We start from the raw sequence: 19,323 nt of genomic DNA, 5'->3' as shown, positions 1-19,323 counted from the left end.
GTAAGAAAGTAAGTCAATTTAAAGCTTCAGATAAAAAAATGCAAATAAAACAAACCAACCAACAAACAAACAAAACACCAAAATCAACTGCATCTCTCAAGTCACATAAGAAAAACAGATTTCTGTGATGTCCTTCCAACCTGCAGGAATTACTATGGTTTTCCATGGGCTATGAATTGTGCAATGCTGGTACTGAGCTCAGATTTTAGAGGCATACAGGACTGAAGGAAGTGATTTATTGTCAAAGCTTTGGACTAGAATTAAAGAGTTTTAGAAAAATTCTTCTCTGATTTCACATTGTCTACTACATAACCAGAAAAATGTGTCAGACTGAGAAAAAAAAGTAAATTCAGAATAGAATTTGGAGACTACTGTGGTGATCTGAAAAGATCATTTTACTCCAAATCTGGAAATCCTTGACAAAGCAAGAGCTCCTTTTCATTATTAAAACTTACAATTTGATGTTCTGTTGTGTATTTCATTAATCTCTAGTTAGAACTTAGATTCTTCGTGCAAATTTGGTGGGTTTAACACAAAAAACCAAGAATTTAAACCTACTGAAAACAGATTTCCTATTATAGTCACTGCATATCTGACTTGCATCATGAAGTGAAAATCATTTTGTATTTCTCACTTTGGTCGCAGAATATTATAATAAAGAGAAGAAAAAATCTATAATTAACTGTTAAAACTGATTACAAAACAAGTTTTAATCACATAACCAATAGTACATACCTATGGACTGACTACATCTTGCAGAAGTATCTGCAACGAACACAGTGACAACAGAATTTTGAGTCATTGGCTAGCTACACTGACTACATAGAAAAATGGTTTGATTTTGCTCTCTTGCACCTGTTCCACATTGTGTTCATCTTTCACTATTAGTAGAGATATCGCAATTTGAAAAACAGTAAGAGACTAAAGCAAGTCCAGGATCATCTTAGACAAACACAAGCAATGGTTATGTAGTCCTCTATATGGGCAGACAGGGACCGTCCCTAGAGCCTGGAATGAATAGGTTTTTTCTAGGTTTAAAGATATTCAGCACAAGCACATTCAACCTACTGATTTCTTTTTCACATCACTGATCATTATGAGGATTCCATCAGCTAGCAAATTTACAGAGACTATCAAATCATTTGATATAGGCCACTAAAGAGTCGTCACATGGTAATGGCCTTCAGTTGCCTCTAACTATGGTCTGGATTCAAAAACACCAATACAGTGATGAAACACTTCTTATCCTATTGCATGCCCCTAGAGCCTTGCAGTCACATGGGCAGATAAAGATCTAAACGAGTATCATTCTCCTTAATTACTCTTTTTACGCTTTTGAAGAGAGCAATATAAATATAAATCTTCAGTAAATAATGCTTGATGTCACTGGCAAGTAGATTATAGTGCAGCCATCTGTTTGCAGTTTGAAAAGTTACCATTAAAACAAGACTTCACTGACAAAAAGCACCAACAGTTTATGCTATCAGATTGACTTCAATTTCCTGACCTTCAGGAATAGAAATTAAGCAGTAAAGTTATAGAATGCCATTGTAGAATTGTACAATCTGATCTAATCCTTAAAAGTTCAACAAATATGGAATAAATAACACTGCTAATATCTTGGTCTAAACAAGTATAAAAACCCACAGGCTTCATAATTGCGTGAAATCAGAGAGCACTCACACTGTTCCAAGGATTACATTTAAACAGAACCAGAGAAGCTATTTTATTTTACTATGAAATAAAAAAAAGATTTGCTTATGAATATTTCTTTTACCGTGTTTCGAGTCCCTCTTATAGCCATTTTGGACTTATTACACAGTTTGAAGTAATTTTTAAGCCAGCCTCTAAAACAAGCTTGAGGGATATTGCTCAAGACCAAGCTAAAAGAAAGCAAAACATCACGCACTGATCAAAAACATTCTTTGATCAAAAGAACACAAGTAGGTTGAACAGTTTCTTTTGCTGCTGCTCTAGGACGGTGCTAAAATTTCCTTTCACAGTGCACACAGCAATTAGAATAACTATGTCAATTTGGACTGTATCAGTTCATCAACTTAACTAAAGACTTGATTTCAAATCCCCACTATCTTCACTCATGAGTATATTGTCATTATTAATATTTTTAAAAGAAAATAATGAAAGGTGGTGCAATTATCATATCCAGCCAGCTTTGTTACTGCAGACAATGTCATTTCCAATCAGCAAACCCATGTCATTATACTGCAGAGGGAGACAGATAAGAAGTCTCGCTTATCAAAATTCTCTTCCATCAATGCAACGATTGTGGGAATAGGCAGACTGACACCACAAGTTGGATAACATTGTCTCCCTCAAGAAATTTATTGTTTTCCTCCTGGAAGCAAAGCAAATGGGTTTGACACACATTGGTAACCTCAAAGGTGTATAACCTTCCTCCCCTCACATTAATGATGTGGGTCTGGTCTGGGTACCTTTAGTTAAAATCTAAGTTGAGAAAAAAAAAACACACCTCTTTTCCCAGTTTGATGATAATTTCCCTCTCTATTTTCATTATCCATTCCCTACATAGTTCTTCCCCAACCAACTCCCTCTGAGATTTTTCAGTGAGTTCAAACTTGTCAAACCAGTGTTAAAATGATAACTTTTTAAAATAACAAATAATGTGAAATTTTGCAATATTTTAGTAAGTTCTAGTTGGCTGACATAGTGGGCACTTACCCAAATCCCCAGAAGCTGTCGAGTCAGCTGTACTCCATCTATCCTGTGCTCCTGCATGTGATCAAGTGTTCAACTTCTCTGTCCTGCAGAACTTTTCAGAAAGCATTCTGAGCCTGCTGGTGGGGGAAAAGAGACACTCATTATGAAAATTCTTTTAAAAATAGGTCTGGATTTTAGATGGGAAAATTTGACAGGTCTCAGAATACCTTACAAGTCTGTTCATCACCATGCTGAAATCTGAGCAGGATCTTTATGGTGCCTTTTTTCAATCCTCTGCCTCTTTTTTCTTGCAGCCTTTTGATCTACTTCTCTCCACTTGTACGAAGATCTCCAGAGGTCCAAGTGGGGCAAACAATCAATGTGAAGAAATTATTCTGTCATCAGCTTGTTGAGGGAAAAGCTTGTCTGCTTAAAAAGAGGGGTGGGAGGAAGGAGACAGATGGAAGCACTGAGATAGGATCAGTAACTAAGCTGCATGGTTATCAATGGCCCGTTGTGTGTTGTGAGAAGTGTCTATTTTTTTCAGTTCTGGGCTAAATTCATAGTACCCACAAAACAAAAGCAAAAAGAGCGACATTTCACGCTGTGATGAAAATGTGATATGGGGGTGTCACTGTGAATACAGGTGACAACAGAATGATAATTACCAACAGGACATCAATGCACACAAAGCCAACTGCATACAAAGGCAAGATGAAGCTGCTAGAAACTAAACCTGCTTCATAACATCTACTCCCTGATCCTCAGGCCTTAGAGGGGGCAGAGGGAGATGTTTCACTCCCTTTTGTTGCATTAGATTTTTTCTCTCTCCTGCCTCTTTTCACTTTCTCCCTTTAGTTTTCTGTGATAGCCATCTATGCCTGTAAACTTTCATTATGCCTTGGGGCAGGTAAAACTGTAGTCCGTGGCATCCCAGAGAAAGCTTTGAGGTGTCTGGATTTTTTTGGGCATAGCATGAACAGTGAAGCCTGGCCTTTGCCATGTCTTCACTTACACTAGCTGCTCATAGACATCAGTGCTACTAAGTACATCCACACCAACCCTGGCCAGTCTGGATGAGTAGTAACCTGCCCAATACGCTGACCTCCCCACCTCATAAGCTTGCTCTATCAGGTGAATGAAAAAGGAAAGCAGCAAAGCAGGTTTCAATTATAAGCTCCCTCACATGTAAGCCATGTATTCTGTACCCATGGGAATGGTGGATCATCCCTGGCTGTTCCAGATCCAGGAAGGAAAGCCAGTGCTGCTTCCCAATGCAGGCATAGAGAGCTTTTGATGCTTCTAGCAGTTTTGCTCCAGAAAGAATCATTTAAAACATACTCTGAAGTCATCAGACATCAAAAGGCTTTTTATACTTGTAAGTTTCTAGTCCTATTTTCAGACACATATCCTATAACATTAATGGTTTGACTGGGTGGAGGTTCAAGAAACTAAATCCAATCCTTCAATATAAATAGTACAATACAACAAGGACTAGGGTTGCCTTAGACTAATAAAAAGATGAACAAAGGGAAATGAAGCAATGGCAAGACCTTTACTTCATATTAAGCGTTTACGCAGGTTTGATACCTCAAATCACAAGAACACATTGAAATATCTCAATATAATATCAATTTCACAAACAAGAGTGTTAAAGAGTGGTCTTACTCTTGAGTAGGTTTCCAAAGCAGGAATCTCAGTTAAAGACACCTATAAAATCAAAAGTTATCCCCTGCCTTACGGCCTTTAAATGAGTTTATTAAAAAACATCAAATCATGTTAAGACATTGTAGGCAATTTCTTTCCATTTCCAGTGGCAGAAAGTATAACTTCTGGGCAATCTGGTCCAGAGCCTCACCACCCTTATCTTCCTTATATCCAATCTAACTGAAAGCACTTCTAGTTTGAATGAACTAGGCAGCAGGATAGGTCCTTGCAACTTAAGCTCACACCAAAAAAATCAGCCATTTCAGCAGCTATGCGCACTGAGGAATCATGGCTACACACTTTCGGGAGACTTAATTCTGCCCATCAGCTGCAGGAGCAGCTTGGCTGGAGCAAACACATCCACCTCCAAGCAGAAATAGGTTGAAAGTTACCTGGGCAACAGAGCTCAGGAGAGCCTGCAAGACCAGCCTTCATCCTGGCAGGTCGAAAGTCTTCTAAGGTCTGTCAGCTAGACAGTCCATCATTTTGCACCTCCACTAAAGTTATTGCTGACTGAGAAGCATATGGTGAGATGAAAGTACAGTTATCTGCCTTATCCCATCCCCAGACAGTTCACGCAGTTTAGGATTGCAGTAGTTTTACCCTCGGTGCATTAGAACAGGTAAGAACGAACACGGCTACAATGTGTTCGACAGTAATTAGTTGACACATATTTAAAGGAAGCAGTGAACAAATCTGCGCTTTCTAGAAATAGCACTTCACTGCTATCACACAATACGATAAGCAATCTGAAGGATATGCTACATATACCCATAAAATCCCAAGTTGTTTCAAGTTTTCTATAAATAATGGCACTTAGTAATTCCACTGCTACATAATGTTATCTTCTCTTTAAAAATAAAAAGAAATCCTTGTATTCATTAACATGTAACAAAATAAAACAAGCCTAAGTAATTCACCATTAGGGATGTGAAGGGATGTGCCCCAGACCATTTAATTCTCTGAACTTACACAGTTTATTTGTAGAAAAATGATTTTTGCTCTGTAAAATCTTTAACAATTTTACAAGTTTTTTTCAGCATGACTTCAAAGTCATTCTGATCAGAACAGATATAAGACAACAACAGTACGAACATATCAACTGAAAAACAAAGAATAACTTTCCAAATATACTATTTTAAAAATTCAAAATCTGCCTCCTTTCCATAAAATCCCTTTGCCTGTCTTACTATCCATTTTGAGTATTAATTTTTTCTTAGATTATAACAGCTGTTTTTTCTAAGCAATGGTTTTAGAGAATGTCAGGACACAATCTGATTGCAGTTTTAGTGACTCATCTAAAGGATCTGAAGGACTAAAGCATCTCAGGAGCTTTCTCTTTTTGTGTAGACAAATGCAACAAATAAGTAATGCCATTTCTCCCACCCTCTCCTTCAGGACGCAGAAAGTTCCCACTCACCCAGAATTTGTTGCTGACACCTAAATACACACAGGGAGACAGAATGGATAAAAATGAATGGAAAAAAATAACTCAGGAGAAAAAAAAAAATCAAAAGGGGAAATCCAAAGATTCTTAACCAGTTCATATGCAAGCTAAACTGTGCTGCTGCTGGCCCATGATATAAATACTAAATCTGCTACACTTACGTTTCTCTTAGAAAAGTAAATAAGAAGAATATTATTTCTAATCAGCCAAAGGAAGAATCTTCCCCTCCGCTACTTATATCACAATTATCCCCTTCTGTAGAGCTTTGGAGATATCCTAGATTTTCTTTTGACAGATTTACATCAATATCAACTTCAATGTTAATAAGAAATTCCACAAAGCCCAACTAGATTGCTAATTTGTTAAACAGGAGGAGAAACAAAAGACAAAAAAAAAAAAAAAAAAAATTGGCTTATATTTGGGATATGTATTGGCATACATAGACCTACATTTGCAGGTGTTTTGATGGAACTCTTCTCAGCAAATAACCATTATATATTACAACCCCTCTTATGTGCCTCTTTTCTAAACATATCTACAATGGTACTTCCTGCTCTCCTTATGACTAAATTGCAGAGCCCTACAAGCATCTCCTGCCTCTTCTTGAACTGCTTTTTCTCTCATATTTAGTTTTATTTGCTTTTTAAGAACTTCACGCTTTCACTTTTCTATCCACTCCTCAGAATTATGTCCATATTAAGCCCTTCACATAAAAGATTTGCACTACTACCCCTTTTCTATCGATATGGCAAGAGAAAGGGCCTCAAGTTGTGCCAGGGGAAGTTCAGGTTGGATATGAGAAAAAGTCTCTTCTCAGAAAGAATGTGAGGTATTGGAACAGGCCACCCAGGGAGGTGGTGGAGTCACTGTCTGTTAGAGTTCAAGAACTGTGTAGACATGGCACTGAGGGACATGGTTAATAGGTATGGCGGGGATGGGTTGATGGTTGGACTATATAATTTTAGAGGTTTTTCCAACCTTAGTTATTCTATGATCCTTTCCTAAAAGATCAGGTGTATTTCAGAATCCAGTTAACATAGAGTAGCATCCCATGTCGTTCTTACAGTATGCAGTCAATACCTGCTGTCGCTGCAAGGAAGGAGGTTTTAAAAGAACCAGTACTGCATGAGTTATTCTTCCCTAGCAGTAGTCAAATCACTCACTCAAACACATAGCTTAAAAACTGTCGTCACTATTTATATTATGGGCATCTAGAGAGTGTGTACCAGTTTTAAATAACTGAAGAGTATTCTGCCTCAGAATCAAGCAGTTCCTATCCTGCCAAAGCAATGGTAATTTAAATCTCTCTAATGTAAACTGTTAGAAAAACAGGGAGCACACGTGAGAAAAATGATAATGAAATTATGTTTGTAATGAAACATCACATAGAACCCAAATCCAGTCTATGCAGATCTTTACCAAAGGCAAAAAATGCAACCTGAACAGATTGTAAATAACTGTGGCACCAGTCTTATCTGCAGAAAGACCACAGAACTAGGAAACATAAATCCCTGTTAGTCATAGCAGTGCATAACAACATACATCAAAGGACTGACGTGTTTCAATAACAGCAGAGGTAAATTTACAAAAGAAATGGCTGTGGTAACATATTGTGAATTGGGACTAAAGAAAAAACAACACACAACCACCCATGAGACTACATTCAGCTTCTCCAGCTTTATTGAAAAGAATCTGATTTGCAGCAACAAATATTTCTCACAGCACTGTATAAAAAGCATTAAAAACAGTCAGCTTCTTGCATTAAAATATTTTGTTTCACAGCGTGCCTGATTTTTTGGTTCCTTTGTTTTAGATCCATAGGATACTACACATGTGAGCTTCAGTTTATCATGGATGCTCAGGAAAATAATTTTCATGTTGACCATATCAGATTTAAAAATAAACCTGGAATCACACTTTGCTTTGGATTTACATTGATTGTTTTGCTTTTTCCTCAAATCGAACAAAAGTAAAAATCATTCTATTTCCACTTTAGTCACAAAAATTTATACAAGGAGTGCTCCAAAAGCAATGTTTCCTATTTTATTACATTGGCCCACAACACCAGAGGCGAATGTTGGCAGCATGGCAGTGGTAGAATCTTCCCACCAATATTCCCTTACTTGTGTGACAGATGGCAGCAGAGGGGCAGTCTGACAGAACAGTCTCTGACATGGGAGTGCACACGAAGCAAAGGTGTGTCACTGAATTCCTCCATGGAGAAGAAATGGCACCCAATGACATTAGTCAACATTTGCTGAATGCTGACGGAGACCAACCAGTAAATGTGAGCAAAGTGAGGTGGTGGGTGGTGTTTCAGCAGTGGCAAAAGGGAGTTGCCCCTGCAGGTGCAGATTTTGGTGAGCTAGGCGTGCAAACTCTAGTGCATTGCTGATGAAAATGCAGAGCTAATGGCGATGACTGTGCTGAAAAATATTATTTTGTAGCTGAGAACTTGCTCTACCAAATACTGTTGTTGTGGTCTTTGTGTATTTTGCAGTTTCCATGGAAATAAATATTACTATTTTATTATTATTATTACTATTTATTATATAAATATTCCATGGAAATTAATATTACTATAAGTATTACTATTACTTTCAGAGTGACCAATGTTCTATCCAAACAATTTGCAAAGTTTAAAACCATAGTGGTTTCAACAGCATTTCTAAGTATACACACACTTTCTTACTCTTGTATTAACTCTGAACATCATACTCTCCTAACTCTGACTGCAAGACACTCACTTTTGAACCCATTACCAAATTTTAGCTAAATGTACAGCCAATATTCCTTTCCTTTAACAAGATTTTATCTAATATTTCTCATTACTTTAAACATTTATCCTCCAGAGAGGCTTGCAGATTTTCAAATGAGAAAGGCTATTTTCAGTCTGAAAGCAACATCAATCCGGCTGTCTTGCTTTACAGCAGAGCCCTTCCTTGTTTCTCTGCCATTAGTTTCTTAAACTAAATGCAGATGTCACCAGCCTTTCTTTAGAAAAAGGAAGTAAGTGTCCCATTAAGTACTTAGAGGAGTGGACAGATTCTCCCATTCAGCTCGTTCCCTACACACTTGCTGCTACTGAACAGCAAATCTTGTATTTCTGAGAAAGGGCCATCACAGAGAGGTTATTTTCCCCTCTAAGTGGTTTCCTTCTTTCACTTGTTCTCAAGTTTAGTGCTAAGTTGCTGAAAGATTACCTCATTCATATGATTGGGAGACTGTCAGGCTCCAGAGCATCGGGTGAGTAAGGCAATAATTATTTGTTTGAAAAACACAGGTAGTTTTGCCTGCATTGCAAAGAAACATGCCTGAGTTTTTCATTATTCCAAGGACAAATCCTGAAGCTTATTTCCTTTTCAGAAGCATAGTCCATGCTCACAATGGTGGAAAATTACAGAGATAGTCCCAATCACTGCTCATGTTCAATAAGAGTCTGAATGGAGCTAAAGGGAATGGGGCAGCCTGCCCAAGTGTATGCTGCTGCTGACTGCATGCACACATACACGCTTGGGCTTCTCAAAGGAGGAAAGCGATCTCAGCATAAGGTAGGATGTGAGTTTAATGTACTTTAGCATACCAGCAAAACTCCCCATGTCCCCCGGGTGAACCCTTCCTTTGCTGCGAGCTGGTTTTTCTTTTTTGGACCGTGGTTGACATTGCGGTAGGAGCTTCCTTAAAGTTGTCTTTGTGTTTGTTTTTTAATGCATAAGCATTTATGTTGTTTTGATGCTTTTTTAGAGCTACTTTTATTTAAGAACAATGCCAGTTCAATAGCACAGTAAGTACAGAGCTTCCCATGTTTGTTCAGGCCACAAATAGATTTCTAAAACTACCTTCCATGAGCTTTTTCCTAGGTCAATACAGTCCCTGTTTTATTTACTAGGATGATTTTCTATCATTTAGTGTGAAATAACTTCAAAACCCCAACAGCATCAAGCACCAGGAAACTAATCAAGGAGAAAGAACAAGTAAGAAGAGATCAGAAGGATTTTTACACGTAAGGGTCTCTACCCATTCCTCATAGGCAGCACTCAGTACCAGAATACAGAACTGCAGACTACCCCCCTAGGAAGAAACAAAGCTCACTACATGACCTCTGTGAACTGGATTTAAGATGCATGTTCATTATGTTGCAGAGGGGATGTTCAAGAGGATCAATATGCCATTGAGATAAAAGAATGGTATAAACTGTCCTGAGAGTTGCTTAGAATATTCTTTACTGTCAGCCTGGGAATTAAAAACAGAGCAAGAGGCATATTAAAACTCTGCTTTTATAAGCTTAATCAGTAGGCTGGAAAATGAGTTTCACAAAGAGATAATGAGCTCCCAAATCATAATTTGCCAAGGGTGCATCGATTTCACTGGTCTTCAGATCATTTATGAGCATCCAGCACAAGAGCACCTTTCTGCCCCAGGCTCCCACCAGGCAGAGGTATGAGTCAGTGAAACTCCACCTACGCAAGAAGGATTTACAAGTTTAATGGCTGTGTGAGGTACAGGAAGGTCATCAGTTTTGGATCTACTCAAGGTGGATATTTTGTGGTCTTTGCTGAAGCTGAGAAACAAACCGTTTTCACTGCGTACTGAATAAGCCTTTTGCTTCCCCTTTGAGGCATTTTCAGAGGTAGCAAAGGGCTAATCTTAACAGTTCAATTGCAGAAGCAGCCATGCTGCCACCACTGCGGGTTCTACCAACCCTACAGTCACTAACTTGCTACTCACCCTGGTAACCACTAGGGCATTTAGTACATTAGTACATGAGAGAGTAGGCTGAAGGTTTCTCCCCTAGCTCAAGGCAGCATATTCTTTTGGGGACAGCTCTATTAGGTCAAAGATCAAAACTTATTCCTGAGTTAGTGACAAGTTGATGTCCCCACCCTACCTGAAATGTTTTACACAGACTGTGCAGTATCAGTTGTAAAAAACTGAGAGAACAATCCAGCTTAGCTGTAGATCAGTGTCTAAAGCACTGCCCTGAGAAATAAGTTAAAATCCCTCAGAATAAGAAATGCATTAAAATTGGTCTGCTACATCTTAGTCAAGTAGGCAGACAACTGGACCACAGGAGGGGCCATTGCAGAGGCAAGTTTCTATCATGGCATCTAAAACTCACTACATATTTCAACACAGGAGCGACACCACAGACATAGATGACAACACTGTGACATCTCAATCCCCTATCTAGGCTCTTCTTTTCATTTTTTTCACATCTTACTTGCAGTTTGCACCAAAATGTACAAAGCTTAATGCTAACTCCTGGCAGGTTGGGACAGTTGAACAGATAGGGGAGTTGCTTGTTGTTTTTTTGTTGTGGTTTTTTTTTTTTTTTTTTTTTGGTTGGGTTCTTTTTTTGTTTTGTTTTGTTTTTTAAAATTCATTATTTAAAAAAAAAAATCTAAAAAAATCTTGTTTCATAGGGATAGGGGCTCTGGGATTCGTGTGCAACTTTTCTTCCATTCATTCTGCAAAAAAATCAGACATTCTTTCCTGAGACTAAAAGTTAGAGTGAAGATGACCCTTATCTCAGTAGTTCAGAAAATAAGACCAGAGATGCAGGACACGAATAGGAAAAAAGACTGTCTGCAATGAATCCTGCTACTCACCTGCTCTGTGTTGTCTTAACACGTAATTTTAATAGCAAAGTACCCCACACAACAAGAAATGGCCTTATCCAATTTATGCAATGAGAAAACTCAGAGAAGCTGTAGCTTCTTTTCTTCATTAGATGAACATGTCATCCCCAGACCTCAGCAATGACTGAGCTGGTATGACTTCTCGCCCCTTTGAAATGCCTTTCTCAGAAATACCGATGATTTGTCACCATAGTTGTTCCAGATGCTTAAAACGCTATCTCAGATCTGATGAGGAAAACATACTGCTGGTACTATATCACACATCTGCTGCTCATTCACTTTTCTTTTACTCCACACAGAACTAATACAAAGAGCTACAAAGTTCTGAACTCTACATTCATTTTCTGGAGGGGGAAAAAAAAAAAAAAAGCAGGAAATGGATGCCCACGAGCCTTCATTAGTCTGTACATTATGAAAGATATTATAGGCCAAATATCAGAAATGCCTGCTACACACAATAGCAACAGATCAAAGTCAATGCTACTATACTAAATGAAAACATTACAAGAATCATTGTGATCAGAGCTACTTCTTTTAAATAATCCATAAAATCAGAAAGTGGGAAAAATGTATCCTCTCAAGAATTACAGCTCCAGTTGATCTATTTCTTTCCTCACTGTGAAGTCCACTGCATTATTTATTCATTTAAGTGCTCTAATCAAGACAACTGCTCAGAAGTCATTTTAAATAAGAGTGCACTGCTCAATGTAGCAGTAAGAGATAACAGCAATTTGCAGCCCATGGTGATGTACAGCAGCATAAAAAGCTTGCTGGATTGAGGACACATTACATGGTTACAGCTGAGAAAGTCATTTTACGATATAAAAAACAAGTGCCTTTTTTCTTCTGTATGCTGTAACAGACAGTCTCCTCCTTTAAGCCTGATCCCAGGATCCACGAGAGCCACACTGCACCAGCCACCACAGTCAGAAGGCGTGCTTCACAAAATGCAATCCTACTGAATTTATGTTTCAAGCATGCAGGCCTACCTGTGGGGAGGTGAGCTGCTGCTGTCCAAGTACAGAGCGGAGGTGGCTGCATAACACAGGGCTAGCCTCTAGCTCCCACCATCATCATCAGCCACTGGAGCATAACAGTTCTTTTCAAAACAAGGCTTCTTAAGCAAACTCCTGGATTTGTGAGCTGCCTGGATGCTACAGTGAACAGTAGTATTGTATTCCTTATAAAGCAGGAGTTATCATAACATGCACAATGAAGACTAAGCACAGTACCATGTCAGAAATAGTGAGGTTATACACTGTTCAAAATGGTCTTTAAATCAGTAACTATTTATTCACACAGAAAAGACAACAACATTGTTTTCTAAATCTACTCGGCTGAAAGAAATATTGCAGGTTGTGTGTTTTTATTGCCTTTTCATGACGTTATTAGCATTATCTAAAATTTAAGTTTAAATCAAAAGGAAAAGTGTTACCAAAGCCATGCTCAGCGCATTTTATTTCTTGCTCTACATGTACTCATATTTTGGAGGGATAGTTTTTTCTTTTATTGCATCTGAAGGTACCTATTCTTTTTCTCCCTTCTCAATACTTTAAGTGGAGAAATAAATTTAGATTAAAGGGGATCACAGTATTAAAATGAACACTGAGAATATCATAAAATGTTAATTAAATTAGTCACTAAGTGCATAACAGGTTTTTGTTTTGTTTTGTTTTTTAAATTTCTAGCTACATATGAAACAGGTTTTTTTCAGAATCTGAATTCCATAGGATGTTCAGTCTTGTTTCCGTTTAAAATCAGGGAGAAAAAAAAAAAATCACTTTCCTAAAATACGACTTTGTTTTTTTTTCCCCGTGAAAAGGAGAAATCCATTTCTCAGCTACTGGCTGTAGCAGATATCTCTCTGCCATCAAGCCACTAAGAGATATGAAAATCACATAAGGGACATAAAAAGCAAAATAATTGAACTCTCCAGCTAAATTAGAATACAGAAGATTCAAAATTAGAACAAAGAAAAGAACACATGAATAACAATGGTCACAAAACAGGGAAGCAGCAAGAACTTTATCAGTGTTACTCCTAAATAAAATACGTGTCTGCTTCAAGAGCATCCTTCAGCAAAGGAATGCTGCAGACCTATGCTGAAATTAAATACTGGAGCTAGAGACCTCCTGTCACCAGATTCCATAGGCACTGAAGCTGAAAATCATGTGTTTTAGAATTGCACCATTCTTGTATAAAGCTTCTCTAAAATAGAATTTCACACAATCACAGAATCACAAGGTTGGAAAGGACCTACAAGATCATCTAGTTCAACCATCCTCCCATTACCATTGCTACCACAAGCACTAAACCATATCTCACAGCTCCTCATCCAGACGCCTCTTGAACACTGCCAGGAACGGCGACTCCACCACCTCCCTGGGCAGCCATTCCAGTGCCTAATCCTCGTATAATAAATCTAAATAAAAATATATTGTTCTTTGCTCAACAGGACTTGCACACATCCTCTGGGAGGGGGTCTCATAAGGGATAAAAAAAACCACCCTGATTATGTGTAAGCTCAAGGAATCTAAGAAATGTAAGATTTCTTGCTAAAATACAGTACAGCTCTAATCCCCAATCATTGCCATTATTTCTGAACAAAGGTATTAGGATGTGATCTTGTGTCAGTTTTTAAGTCCACGTGCCCACAAACTCCAGCAAGCATGCCGTAAACAAGACCTACCAGTTTTACAATTCCTGCAAAAAAATATTTTTTCCGTATAGTCCAAATCATTTTCAACATGACTTCCAAGCAGGAGTAATTGTTATTGCTTTTCATTATTATATGCAAGAAGCTCCTCTCTCTCGATCAAGACATGCTACTTGCAACGTAAGTACATTTGGAAAAACAACTGTGCTTTAGAACTTAATGTCTCATTTAATACCAGACACTACAAGTGGAGATAAAAATAATACATAGAAGGAATACACAACAGAATGCACAAGTTTTACAAGGAGATTTAAATTCTTTTCTTAAATTTCAACATTTCCAGTCTTCTCTTTAAGCTTATTTCTATTCTCTTTCAGTTCAAATAGTCTAGTTAAAGCTTGCTCTATAAAATCCGCTATCACGCGTCGTTCCCACCCTAATAATGCCACACATGTAACAGATACTACACAAACACCATAAAGATAGCCTGCTCTCAGACTGCACAATCGTATCTGAAGTGTACGTGAGCATGAGGACAGCTGGAAAAGCAAGAATAGTCCAATGCACAGACTGAGTGAGACACTGCAGTTTTTTTTGGCTGCGCTACTGGAGGCCATTCTCATGGGGAGCTGGGGGAAACAAACTGATTTCAACTCTTCCCAGCCCTAGCTCCATTTCCTTTCTCCCAGCCTTCCCTGCTCTGTGGATGGTACTTCTTTGGGGATTTCTCTCTGGGTTATTTTTAAACCTCACATGCTTTTCTGCAGAGACTGCCTAACTACATTGGCCTGTTGGCAACAGAAAGGTCTTAGATCATGAACAGTCCAGCAAAGACTTGTGCAGGCTTCAAGGCAAAGGAGAGCTGCAACAGAAGAGCAGTGAAATGGCTTTAGAGATTTGCTAATTTTTCCTGGCATAAGAGGAAGCAAAAGGAAGGAGATAATTTTTGAAGATTTAACCAGGACAAGTCACCGGCTGAAGGAAGAAAATACTATAGAAAATATAATAATCTTCACACTGAATGAGAAAAGAATAAACTACAAGAAGTAAGGCTGTGAATGACCTTAGCAAAAAATACAAAGTCAATGCACAAGAGAAGGCAGCAGTGAGCCAATAAGGAAACAAGCAACCCTGTGCTCCCTGCTAAAATCATGCTCTTAGCACCCTAGGGGTATGCAGTGTACTCAGCAAGCAGACAGAAAATGATGCAGCTCCCATCTCTGAACAACTGCTCTGAGTGAAGGACAAGAACAGGCTCATCCACATGCACAGCTAGGAAAAGCACAGAGATTTCACAGAACGGATCTGCAGTATTTACACACTGCCTGGAGATAATCACATTAACCCAGATCAATACATCTGGGTATGTATGTTTGGAAGTTGTTACTCCCAGTATTCATTCATTTCTACATGGTATTATTTTGTTATTGTTTTTTTTTTTTTCTTCACATAGACCATAATTTAAATTGTTTCACCACTGTACTTCAAAAATCTACATTAAATAGAACTAGAAGAGAACTCTCAGCTAGTAAATACTGCTTATATTGAGCTTCAGTGAGATTTGATAACTCAGGAAAGCCTATGAACTACGCAGAGCCAAAGGAGAACAAAAATGAATATCTACATAACTATCCAGGTCTGATTTACACACAGTAAGTTTGGAAGGACAGCTGACCTTGTGGGCAAATTCTTTTCACAGTAGAGATGGTTGTTTCAAGGATATGAGACAGCATGCAGTTAATGATGCAGGCAGACTTAACTTTCAATAGCAGTTTCATGGTAATTCATTTATCGACTTAAGTTAGCATGGTAAATTTAAGAACTACTGGAGCTAAGATACACCTCTAGTATTAGTAGTAATTGAGTAGTAATTGGGTAGTAATTGAGCCAAACAGTTTTTGCATGCCCTGAAGATAAGGGAAAAAAAAAAAAAGCCTGCCAACCATCTTAGCTTTCCAGATGATTTAGTTTCTGAGCCTAAATATTTATGCTGGGAAAAATGAGGTAGGACTTCAGTCTATTTCTAAGTATGTGCATATATTCGTATTCAAGCTTTTCAGTAACCACTTGATAAAGTCAAGTTAGTGGCTCTACTAAATTAGGGTACATTATATTTGGACACTATCTCATCACCTTTACTTTTAAGCTATTTGGACAAAAATTATCTTGTCTTAGATCCAGCCTAAGGCTACTGTGGTGTTCCTACTTTGCACCCATGACAGTATTCCACAGACCAGGAGAGAAAGATGGGTGTTTGGAAGCAAACACATGAGGGACAAAAAAAAAAAAAAAAAAAAAAAAAAAAGTGTGTATCTTCAAGCAGCAGTAATGCAGAGAAGTTGGCAAGACAAATCAATATCCTGACAGTGTGGGGAGTAGGAAAGAAATAGAGTGTAACTGGCTAAACAATATCATGATTACTTTCCTCAAAAATTCAAGTTTCTCAACACTTTTAATAGTTTATGTTTCACAACATGAGATTTCCCTTTGAATGAACAAAAAACTTCGTGGTGCCTCAAAGAAGTCTGGATGGTAAACAGAAGCCTAGAAAATCAAAGTAAACATGCTACCAACAAATACTTGTTTTTATTTTATGCAAGAAAAGTAAAATCCACATTACCACCTTCTTCACAGTTACAGTAATAAATTTTTAGGAGCCTTCTCAATCCATGATGTTACACCCAATGTACACCATCTTCTCTTTTCTGTTAGTCACTCTCTACCATAGCCACTCGGCTGCATTTCCATAACTTTCAGTGCTATTCTTGTTTGACTAATTCAACTTAAATGTGTAAAGCAATGCAAGTAGTCTTCTTTTATAATTATATGCACCAAAGACAAGTTCCCCTCCTCTTCCAACCAAACATGACCAGCCACATCAACAGTACTGTGTTCCATACCCAAGAACTTCAATGTTAAGTCCCTGATCACACCCCTTTCATCTGAACACTGCATCACTCCAACCCTCTGCTTTCCTGTATAACATCAAGCTCACTTCTCAATCAGAAGCATGAGCTTTTGCACTAGGTACGTCTGATAAACTCCCACAGAATTCTGAGCAAAATAATACCGAATTAAAGCAAATGAAAACAAAAATTAGATTCCACAAAGTCTAAAGAACAATCAGCTAGGAAGCAAGTTGAGTTATTAGCAAAGCTGACACTGCTTTTATGCCTACTTGGTTTCTCCTACCACAAAAAAAGCTTACAGTAGTTGACTTCCATCAGCATAGTTTCCCTTTCCTCAGCAATATACCTCCTATAAGCATTACTCCTGCATTAGTGAGATGCATAAAGGAGACTTCGGTGAAGTCCAAATGATACATTAATATGAACAACATCAATAAAATTAATTCCTACAGTTTATTTCTAAACATAAAATTCTCATAGGAAGAAAAAAAATTTAAAAAAGCTTTTCACAAGCTGAAATCTATTCTTCAAGGCCATAGTTTCTTTAGGCTTTCACACTGCCAAAAAACTGAATCCATTCCCAGCCTTCTTTGAGATCTGAAAAAAACCTGCAGCATGATGATCCAAGCCAATTCATAAAGACACTTTCTCTCATCAGTCGCATAAAAAGCAATGGACAAGTTTTGAGGGTTTCCACATGTAGCACTGTTTTGCACACCTTTGCTGGTTTGCCTTGATGGAATCTAAATTAATCATATTCGGGACCAAGATTTGTAGCCAAGTTTACCACATCATTAACACATTTATGGTTTATTAAGAAGAACTTGTTAGTTGAGGAAAACTAGGCAGGGACAGGCAGAGTGGTCAGTGTGCCCAAGACCCTGATATGTGGGAGCAGGACGTAAGTTTTCCTCCTGTCAGTCCAGAGCTCCCTTTCCAGCAATGCCCAGGAAAGTAGCAGTCCAGTAGCAGTATTCCCAGCAGCCCTGCGATGCTCAGCCTGCCAGCAACATGTGAAGATTTACATGTACACCTTGCTGGCATAGAACACCACAGAAGCTTGCAGGATCCCATAATTAAGCTGTCCGTTTCCCTCAGCAGGCAGAAATGGAAGGTGCGCCACCTTCAGATTGTGATTCATGTTTGGTTCATTGATTATGCAAAAGTTCTGCTTAAGAAAGGATTAGCTACTCTGAACATTACTTAATAATCAGGAAAATCCCTGCTTGTCTGTTATGGAATGATATAAACTTCTTATGCCAGGGATCCCTTGCCATGCTGATTAATTACTCTAGTTACCACTGAAGACTCCCATCCCATCACTCACTCTCTCCAGCTGCTGGTCACCCATACCAGAATCCTGAAAATGCCTCCACAGAAATCAGTTTAAAAGGGACATTGCACTATGCTTGTGTCAAGCATTCCTGCCAGGAAGTCTTTTCCCTGGAGGAATCATTTCAGGAAAGAGCCAACGCAGGCGAAGCACAGGTAATGGGGTGGGAAGCAAAATCTTACAAGAAAATCTGCATTGTTCAAACATTTTAAAAGTACCAAAGAGCAGCAACACACAGCTACAGTAAGTTTTTTATGAATGCCAAAAAAGAAATCCACAATGTAAGTTCTCAACATCATATTCCATAGTATGAATTCAATTACTGGCATCTCCACCCCAATCAGGAACAACATTTATATACTCCATCTCTGTGCTGTGATTCAGCCTCAGAAAAGCATAAATCTTATTTTTAACTTCAAATCAATACTGAAGCCCAGAAGGCTAGCCTGACCTTCTGTAAGACAAACCAAAAATCTTCCCCATCTCTTTCTATTTCAGGCTTCAAATCCTGCTTGAACAGTATTACTTTTATTTATTTTGTTTAAAAATATATCTAGTCTTGATTTGAAAGCAATAAAAGGATGCTGCTTCTAATCCTGATCAATCAGCCATGACTGGGCTTGTCAGTAACACAAGACTGAATACTGCCAACTCAAGGTAGTAAAACAGAATTGAAAATAAACTGAAGAAATAAAAGCAGACAAAAATGTATGCTGTGTGGTTGGAAGAGATAGTACAGATAAAAAACAGGATTTTAAAAAATAACAGTAAAATACTTCCTGGGAAATCTTAGGTTATTTTCAATGAAAAACAAGGTCTTTGTGCTGGTTGAAAAAAAAAAAAAAAAAATCCATAATTAGAGACCTGGCCCAATGGTCAAAAATTGCATTGATCTGCACATTTTCTATAAGATTTAGGAATTTATTCACGTTATCTACATGGCACGTATGCTA

General features: G+C 38.1%; 1 protein-coding gene across 7 annotated transcripts in view; it reads right to left on the bottom strand.

Annotated features, from left to right (window-relative positions):
* ZPLD1 (zona pellucida like domain containing 1) overlaps nucleotides 1-19,323 on the bottom strand; it is a 161,656-nt gene that overhangs the window by 27,265 nt on the left and 115,068 nt on the right. For 4 of the 7 annotated variants that reach the window (XM_048966078.1, XM_048966125.1, XM_048966098.1 and 1 more), the window contains 2 exons: nucleotides 2,907-3,105; nucleotides 2,701-2,816 (listed from right to left, as the gene is read on the bottom strand). The exons of 1 other annotated variant lie outside the window; for it this stretch is intronic. The gene's annotated coding sequence lies outside the window, so the exon portion shown is untranslated. Of the gene's footprint in view, nucleotides 1-2,700; nucleotides 2,817-2,906; nucleotides 3,109-19,323 lie in introns of all 7 variants that reach the window. 2 more of the 7 variants (XM_048966107.1, XM_048966116.1) reach the window with 2 other exon arrangements.

The sequence above is a fragment of the Lagopus muta genome, chromosome 1 (genome assembly GCF_023343835.1).
Source record: "Lagopus muta isolate bLagMut1 chromosome 1, bLagMut1 primary, whole genome shotgun sequence".
NCBI classification, from domain to species: Eukaryota; Metazoa; Chordata; class Aves; order Galliformes; family Phasianidae; genus Lagopus; species Lagopus muta.
This window is presented reverse-complemented; position numbering and strand designations above follow the sequence as displayed.